Genomic DNA, 9811 nt, shown 5'->3' on the forward strand with positions numbered 1-9811 from the left:
TTCATAAGTATCGAAAGGGCAATTTTTGCATTATGGGGTTCTCGAATTCAGGCCATGAAGATGGGGCAGTGTTCTTGTTGGATTGGATGATGGAAAACAAGCAATTAAAAAGCATGTGTATAATGATTCAATTTTTAGTGGTATCGAAAAATACGGTTTTAGAATTTTTATAAATTAAATTCGTAAATATAAAATAAGAATATTTCAGAGTTAATATGAAAATATAATAAAGTTTGATTGGGTAATTTAACCGAGAAAATAGTTAATTAAAAGCTCAAGAGCTAAATTGTAAAAATTTAATCGTTATAGAATTTTAATTAAAAAAATGCTTAAGGACTTAGATAGCAATTATCCAAAGGATTAAAATAGTCATTAAACCATTGTTCTTGTAAAGTTAGCGGACTATGAGGATGATGATGATGATTATTTAAATTAAGCTAATTAAAATTAAAGAATAAAAATAAGTTTAACTAAATTAAAAACATGATTAATTAAAATTAACTTAATCTTAATCATAGTATATATATTAAATTAAGTGGGAAAAAATGAGAACGTCATCATCTTCCCCATTTTACACCATCCACCGTTGTTAAAAAGGAAAGAAACTTGCAAACTCTATTAAGCTTTCGGTCATCAATTCAAGTAAGTTCCTAAGCTTCTTTTTTTTTTGGATTTTTATGGAAATTGAGTCATGGGAGTTTGATTAGTTTACCCGTGTATCAATTTGTTCAATTGTTAAGTTTTTAGCAAGTTTCCATTATAGAAAAATTGATTAATTATGCTTGAATTCGATGGTTAATAAGCTTAGATCATGATAAGGACTAAATTGTAAAGCTAATTAAACTTGTTAGATAACTTTGACACATTAGGGACTAAATTGAATACATTGGAAACTTGCCATGAAATTGTGTTATGAATAGAAAGTATAGGGTCACTAACAAAATAATATGAAATCAGATTTTGATCTGATGTTAAATATCGATAAATATGCATATCCCAAGTATAGAGCCTAAGTTGAATAAAATATAAAATATGAGTGGTGATTTGTTGTAAATTGATAGATTAAATTAGGCTCTCCAATATACTTGAGGAGCTTCTCAAGCAATTTAAGTATCTTTTTATATGTTTTTGTTGATTTTTAGCTTTAATCATTAATAAAATGTTTTTACTTAGTTTTGCCCTTTTTGAGACCCAAATTGGCTAAACGGTGCCATGAGAAATCTAACGATGTGATTGAGTTGGTGTAAGGAGACAATAATGGTCCAACCTCATCATTCAAAGTGGGTGTTGTGACACTAATGCTATGGAACTCCTTTCACCTTGAGGAGGAAAAACTTTAACACAAAATCAACATGGAGCTTATTGTAGTAGGAGTTACGATACCGAGGGTAGGATGTCGCGACACCGAGCCAAAGTCGTGACATCGTGCCTCCAAGGTCGTGATACCTTTGAATGTGTTGAAGTGAAGAAATTGAGGCCAACTCCAACAATGTTGCGACATCGAGACTTCAAGATACACGAGTTCAGTATTGTTTAGGGTGTCACGACATCGCTATCTAACGGGAAGAAAATAGCTGCAGGGGGTAGACTTTTGTCCAACACCATCCCCAATAAAAACATAGCTTTTAAGGGCATTCTTGTCATATTTTTTGGATTGTAATCAGATGTTAAATATTACTTTTGGTTGAAAACTAAAAGAGCCAACTTTGTCTTTAACTTTCTTTCATCTTTAAGCTTAGTAGTTACTTCTTCTTCATCTTTTAGGGCTTAGTTCTTAGCTTTTTCTAGTTTTAAACGGTTTAGTTGGTAGTTTAGTTAGTTTTTACTGTAGCTTTTGTATTAATTGCATTTTGATACTCAAAACTCTCTTTATATGTTCAATTTCATCCAATGATTTTAATATAACTCAGTTCTATTTTCTTTTCAAAGTGTAAAAATCTGAACTTTGTTGGTATTGTTGTTGCCATCATTTTCTTCAAGCAATTGCCAAGGAATCTCTAAGTTTTCTTTAACCCTATTCTTGTGTTTATTTGAATGTATGATTTGAATATGTGTTAGGTTGTTGTTTGTATGAAAATGATTTTAGGTAACTAATTCTATAGTGGTTGGATGATGGAAATGTTGCTTGGTTAGTTTTTGGCACAGGGACTAAATTGTAAAAATTAGACTAAATCGAATAAAATTTAAAAGTTAGAATTGACACCTCTAGGTGAATATTTAGACAGGTGAGACTGAGAGGAGATCCTATTGAGCACCAATTTTTTGTCCCAAGTTATTTTGGTGAGCTCGATAGATAAATCAGACTAAATCGTCTAATTTGGTAAAATGGTGATTGAGAGGTAAAACTGAGTCAATTAGAAATTTAAGCCTTTTAGATCCCTAATCCAAAGACTAATTAGAAATATGGATGTCAACCAACTGACTTGGTGTATTGGATTTTTAATTGTTTAATTTTGACTGCTTCACAATTTGGTCCTTCTTAGTGTTAGGTAGTTGATCTGTCATAATTTGATATGTCAAATTAGGCTTCCCCATTATATATAAGGAGCTTGTTTTTGAGTATTTTTTGTGTCTTTTTTTTAGTTGTTAGGTTTCAATTGAATAAGTGAAAATCATATCATTTTACTCGTTTTTGAGACTCAAATTGGACAATCGTACTGTTGGGGGACCTAACGTTTGATTGAGTGTTTTAGGTACTTTTCGAAGGCTTGAAACCATGCGAAAACATTACCAAAACAGGGGTATCATGATATTAGGGCACTGGAATCACGATACCCTCATTAGTCCCAAGATTAAGGCATCACACAGTGGTATCACAATATCCTTTAGGGTATTACGATATCCAGATGACAAAATGACCCCCCATTTCAAGACTAACGATAATATCGCAATATCCAACCCTGGGTATTGCGATATCACTGTCGCCAGGAGACAAAAAATGACACCAAGGGCAATTTTTATCCAACAGAAGCACCAATCAGGAGAGGCCCGTTCAAGGGCATTTTGGTCACAATTTTGGATAAAAAATTGCTACTAAATCAACCAAAATTGGTTGAGGAGAGAGGAGACCAGACTTAGGATAGTTTTTGCTTTAGTTTTCTTAGGTTTTCTCTTCTTCTTTTTTAGGGTTTCATATTTTCTATCTTTTTCCTTAATTGTAGATTTAAATTTTCTGCAATTTTCTTCTTGTTTTAGTTGTTCTTCTTGTTAGTTAAGTTGGTTATTACCATAGCTAGGGTTTATTTACACTTTTATTCCATTTCTTCTCTTGTAATGATATTTTCATCTTTGTTTAATACATTTTCAATTTCCTTTAGTTTCAGTTGTTAAAGCTTTCATCTTTAATGTTCTTTGCTTCTTATTTTACTGTTAGATATTCATCTTTACTTTGTTGTTAAGTTTTCTTCATTAAAAATCCCGACTTTCTTATTTTTCTTGAGCTTTACTTTAATGGTTGTCATGTTTCTTTCTTTTATGCTTGCTACTTTAGTTTTTATCATGAGTACTAAACTCTTAAAGAAGTTGGTTGATGGAGATGTGGGTAAACTAATTTTTGGTTAAGGGACTAAATTGCAACAAACTGGACTAAATTGAATGAACCTAAAAATTGAGAATTGACAACCTTAAGGGAAGATTTAGTCAAGTGAGATTGAGATGAGATCTTGTTGAGCATTGATTCTTTAGTCCTGGGTTAGTCGGTGAGATTGAGAGATGAACCAGGCTAATTTGTCTAACTTGGTAAAGTTGAGACCGAGAGATAAAATGGAGCCACTTTGGGAGTTTAAGTAATTTAGAACCTTAATTAAATGATTAGTGAACCATATCGATGTCAACCAACCACTGCTTGTTAGTTATTTGTGAATTACATATTTTGCAATCTTTACAAATTAGTCATCTAAGTAGTTAATCGATTGTTTAAATTAATCACTCTTCATTTTATGATTTGTCGTAATATAGCCTTTAGCAATTAGTTGTTTAGATTCCTTCTTTTGTATGCTTTTTAGCTAGAAATTGTTCAATTGTCTTCCTTCCTTGGGTTCGACCCCTTAGAAAACTCCATGTTCCATCAAAGCTATAAATATTACAGTTACACTGTACGCTTATAGTTAAACACTTGCTCTTTAAAATAGTTTTTTTATAAAATCATTTTTTTGCGCACACATTTGGGCAATCAATAGCCAATTAGTGCAATTTACCATTGATTATGAATTGTCGTAATATAGTACATAGTGAGTAGTTAGCTAGGCTTCTTATTTACATGCTTGTTGCTTAGGAACCACTCTTTATCCGAACTCTCTTATGTTTGATCCTTGGAATACTCGGGTGTTCCATTGTAAAATGATCTATCGTAATTTGATATGTCAAATTAAGCTCTCAATTACATTTAAGGAGCTTATTCTTGAGCAATTTAGATGGCTTTTCGTTACTTTTGCTCATTTTTAATTTTATTGTTAATAATTTTTTTTGTTAGTTTTATGTCATCTTTTTGACCCAAATTGGCCAAACGTGCCATTTGGACCCTAACAACTTGTTGAGTGTTGTAAGAACTCAACAGAGGCCCGAAATTGTGCGGAACATCACTAAAGAAAGGGATATAGTGATACCAAGGCATGGACATTGTGATATCCCCAACAGGCCTAAGATGAAAACCATTTACAATGGTATCGAGATACCCAAAGAGGTTATCGCAATACCCACCAGGCAAGGAGCACCCTATTTTAAGACTGTTGACGATATCACGATATCTTACCCTGGGTATCGTGATATCACCGTCATAAGGGGACAAAAAATGACATTAGGGGTAATCTTTGTCCAACCGAAGCACCAATCAAAATTAGACGCTTAGGGGCATTTTAGTCACTAAAAATTAGGTTGTAATCAGCTTTAAAAAGCCAAAAATTGGCTGAAAAAAGATGAGTGTAACGCCTTTGACCCGAGCCAATCTACAAGATCCAAATCTCGAGTGTTACGTCCTTCTTACAGATGTAATTGACAATTTCCTTTCTATTATTTATTGGTGTAAATGTCTCTATGGCTGTATCAAAATTTCTTATTGGCGTACATTTACATTTCGCTTATGTACGGACTACTATTATGGCTACTACAGAGTTTCTTGTAAATATACAATATATGGTTATTGTTTCGATTCAATAAAACTTTACACTTTCTTACTTTATCTCTTAGTCTACTGGGTACACTTTGGAATACTACTTAATGAACTTATGCACAGACTTTGACACTCCACTTGATTTCCTCCATACCATAAGAACTCAACGCGTCGCTTCCTTGGCACAGCCTTAGCGTTGTCCCTCACTCAAAATCCTTTATATCCTGAAACAGAAAATAACATTTGTAAGTTCATAAGAAATTAGTGAGTTAAACCTTAGAATACCTTTTTCATCCATTCTACGTTGCAATGTTATTTTGCACATCCTTGAAGTAATTCTTGGCCGTTCTCCCTTGTTTGACGGGTACAGTACTGAGACTACCATATTTCTTTCTTCAAAATCATTTTCCCCTTTCTTGGGCTTATATATTTAACATCTTTTTATTTTCTATCCCTTTTCTTGAATCTTACATTTACATCATCCATTACCTTTTCACTTACCTTATTATCAGACTTAATAACTTATTCCATACTCACTAGTCTTATCATTATCTTCGGGTGGGGTAGACTGTGCCATTTCAAAATTTATTATATATTCCTTACTTTAGTACACTTTCTATTCTTGCTCTTAACTCATATATTTTCTTTGCAACGTACTCTAACACACACTAGCCTTTCTATCCATCCCTTGTAACTATACAAAGTTCACCATTCGTTCGGTGTCCGCCCAAAGGCATTGTCTTCAGATGTCATCATGAATACTATTCTTTAGATTCCGCCACAAAAGCTCTCTTTTTTAATAGAGTTTGTCACCAGGCATTCCTTTAATAGAGGTAGCCACAAAGGCATCCTTATAACAGAGATAGCCACAAAGGCATCCTTATAACAAAGATAGACAAAGACATTTTTATAGTAGAGATCGCCATAAATGCTTTTTTATAACAGAGATCACCATAAAGGCTTTCTTATAACAGAGATCACCACCGAGGGTTTCTTATGAAAACTGCTACAAAGACACTTTTTTAATAGAAATAGCCACAAAGGCTCACTTTTAACTGAGATAGCCACAAAGGCATCCTTTCAAAGATAGCCACAAAAGGTTCCATTTTATGAAAATTGGTGTTTTTAACGATAGTGATCGCCTATACTCACCATCGTGAACTTTGCCCCTCATCGTTGGTACTTACCTAATCGTCCTTTACTTATTCCATATGATGCATGGCCCAGCTAGTGTCTTACACTATATGGGCTTCAGAGTGCCATGGACTTTTCCTTTCAGAGATTCATGTTTTTAGTCCCGACGGACCCCTTTAGACAACTCTAGAGACAGACATAGACACTTTATGTAGACTTATGCTTGACAGACTTGTTCCTTTCAGACTTCTCAATGACAGGTGCATTCATGTAACACATTCTTTTAAACTTCATGCATAGACCCTTCGTGCAGTGACTTACTCATGACAAATTTTTTAACAACAAACTTGTTCATGTCATTAGGACACACATGCAAACACCTTACACATTCAGACATATTAACCTCAAAGATCATATCCATATTTCCAAATGAATCGTTCATGCAAGTTCATCAAACATACATTTCACACAGAATCATCACGTCATGCATTTTAGCTTATTTTCATCGAATTCCTAACATACATAATACATTTGTAGTAATCGACTTAGAGACTTACCTAGTAACCTTAAAGACAACTTGAACTCCATATCTAGCCTTTTCTTCTTGAAATCAACCACTTGAGCTTCAGATCCTTTAATTAGCTAGATGCTACGGCTTCCTCACCTCCGCAAACAGAGTCTCTTTTTTAGAACTCATTCGTGTAACCTTTTACCTCTACTTAACCCAAACATAGCACCAAGCCTTACTGCTTCAACTATGCTTACAAATATGCGCCTCTTTAACAAATAGAGTCATGAAACGTACCTTATTGAGAAGGAAATCACTAGCAGAAATTAAGGTTTCAAACTCATCTGTTGGGAGGAAACCTTCATCTATTTAGCCCTTTCATCCTTAAGAAGGAAGATAACCCCCTTAACTTAACCCAGGTGTCCTTTTAACTTAACATAAGTTTTCATGGGGACTTGGTGAATGTCACGTCCAAACTAAGTGGCTTATCAAAATTTGCCACGTCTAAGAGGCTTACTTGATACTCCTTCAACCTTTGACTCTTCTAATTCACGTTTGGTTAGTTCCCAACCAGCTTTCCTTACAAATCAACTGGTATGAGACCACATTGGTCACTGGAGGTATTATGCCTTCTAACATGGCCTATAATCATCCTTTTCGTAGCCATCGCTTTCGTTTCACTTATCCTCATAATCTAACTAGGAAATCCTTGTCTGCTTATTTCTATATCAGAGTCCACCCATTCTATACGCTGAAAATGTAACACCTAAAAATAGGGCCTTAAAGTTTTAGGGGTATTTTAGGAATTTTAACTTTAGAGTGTTCGAAATCTTGTGACATGGTACACTATAAATGTTTCTAGCTATGGTTTTTAGAAAATTAAATCAATTTTTAAAAATGAGTTTCAATGACCTTTAATTTTGAAAATAGGACTGATTAGTAAAAGAGTCAAAATTGTGAGTTTTTAAGAGGCAATTAGACCAGATTTTAAAAATCAACCTAATACCCCTACCTACAACTTATTTTCTCCCATTTGCAAGTTTGTGATGTCCCTTGCTCTCCTAACCTCTCACATTCGATTTTCTTTGTTAAATATTCATCCTTTTGATTCTTATAATCACCAAGTCATTAATCTACATAATATTTTTAAGAAAACACCTCAGAATCTTATTGATTTCATCATCTTTCTCACTTGTGGGTTTTCTCGGATTTACGTCGAAGGTTCGATTTTCTTTCACTGAAGGTAACCATTCATCTCCTTATTAGTTTTTAGTGTTATTGGATCCTTAAAGCTGAATTTTTAGCCATTAAATCGCATGTTTTAAATAAAAGTTAAAAATTGGGTTGTTAATGGTGGATTTTAGATTTTTAAGTAAAAATATAGTTTCAAAGTGTTTTTCAATTAGTTTTTATGTAATTATAAAGTTTCTAAATTTACTTTGAAGTTTTGTTAAATATTTCTTGAGTTTTAATGAATTTTTGAGAAATTGCCATAAACATGTCGAAAATGTCAATACCATGAATTGAGTAGTTTTGCATAGTTTAAAGGTTAGGAATTATCCGTAGGTGAATAAATATATGAATGAAATCAGTTTTAGGTGAAACGATTGAGTATGGATTGTGATATTTAGATATAAAGTTTTCTATGTCAAAGGTTTCAGTTACAAGAGAACTTAGCTTAGACTTATGTTTGTGACTGTTTGAGGCAAGTTATTGGCTGATTATTAGTTGTGTATTTGTGTGGTTTGTCTTGTTGAAGCTTCAGAGTCAACAGAACCTTCAGCGAGTAAAGACAAAGGTAAGGAAAAGCGTGTTTAAGCTTTCAGCTATTTGGTGAAAGTATATTTGGTGAGTGTTTAGAATAGCTACTTGTAGACATGATTCAATACGTTAATTGGGAATTTAGTAGTATCCTAAACCCCTACTTTAAATTTCGAGTGTAAGCTTTCTCACACTCTTGATTTAATATGTGAATATGTGTTGTGAAACTGTGAATTAAATTGTGATATTATGACATGTGATATAAGCTTATGATGATTATTGTGAAAGAGTTGATTGTGGGCATGTTATACATGCCATACGACAATGATTATGTCGTGAATATAGTGTGATTGTGCAGTGAAAAGTGCAAAAAATGATAAGTAAATTATGTGTTTAATAACATATATTTTGGCCTTGTAAGCATGTAATTTTATTTGCATCAAGCTAACATGTAAGAAATATTTGTCTCGTAAGAATTGACTTTCATTTATAAGCCAATAGATTTCCTCTAAGAATATTTGGATGTGAAATATCTATTTTATATTCCACCATAATGCACTAATATGAATTATCAAGTATGAAGTTAGGAAAAAATAGAATTTTCATTGGATGTTAAAAGTTGAAAGGAGATATATTTATAATTTTGAAAAAGTATAGTCATGTTGCAAATTTTCTTAATATTAAGGGGAGACAAGTTGGTTAAATAATCATGTCATCACTTTTTGTGATCCTTACTAATATTATATGCACAAAGTTTGAAGGATAAATTATTTACCAAACATGTTTAGTGATGACATTTAGAGATTGCATATACTAACTGATAAATATACCGGCTAAAGTGCTCCAAATAATTATATGTCCCAGAAGGACAATGTAATAAAAATAAGTCTTAGGCATGCCAGAAGCATGAAAAACTGGTCAATTCCATAAAACGAAAAATTATTGAAAGAAAGGAGAAAGAAATGATGATGGTTACATGCTAAAGGAGGCAGGTACTCATGAAGAGACCCAATGCATAACTCTTGATAAAACCCTAGAAGAGATTCAAGTACCTGAAATTATGAATATAATGAGATATCTCAATTAGTTATGTCATAATCAAACATGATAGAGCTAACAAAATAAAATATTATGAAAAAGTAAGGATTTTGAATGAAAATATACTTGAAAGCATTGAGATGAGAACAAGTCATCAAAATAAATAAACATTTCTATTATAACTTATGAAATATATCTCGGACATGAAGCCCAAACACCTATAAGGTGTGAAGCCAAGTGGGGTACACCTATAATAGTGGAAA

The sequence above is a fragment of the Gossypium hirsutum genome, chromosome D12 (assembly GCF_007990345.1).
Source record: "Gossypium hirsutum isolate 1008001.06 chromosome D12, Gossypium_hirsutum_v2.1, whole genome shotgun sequence".
Classification (NCBI taxonomy): Eukaryota; Viridiplantae; Streptophyta; class Magnoliopsida; order Malvales; family Malvaceae; genus Gossypium; species Gossypium hirsutum.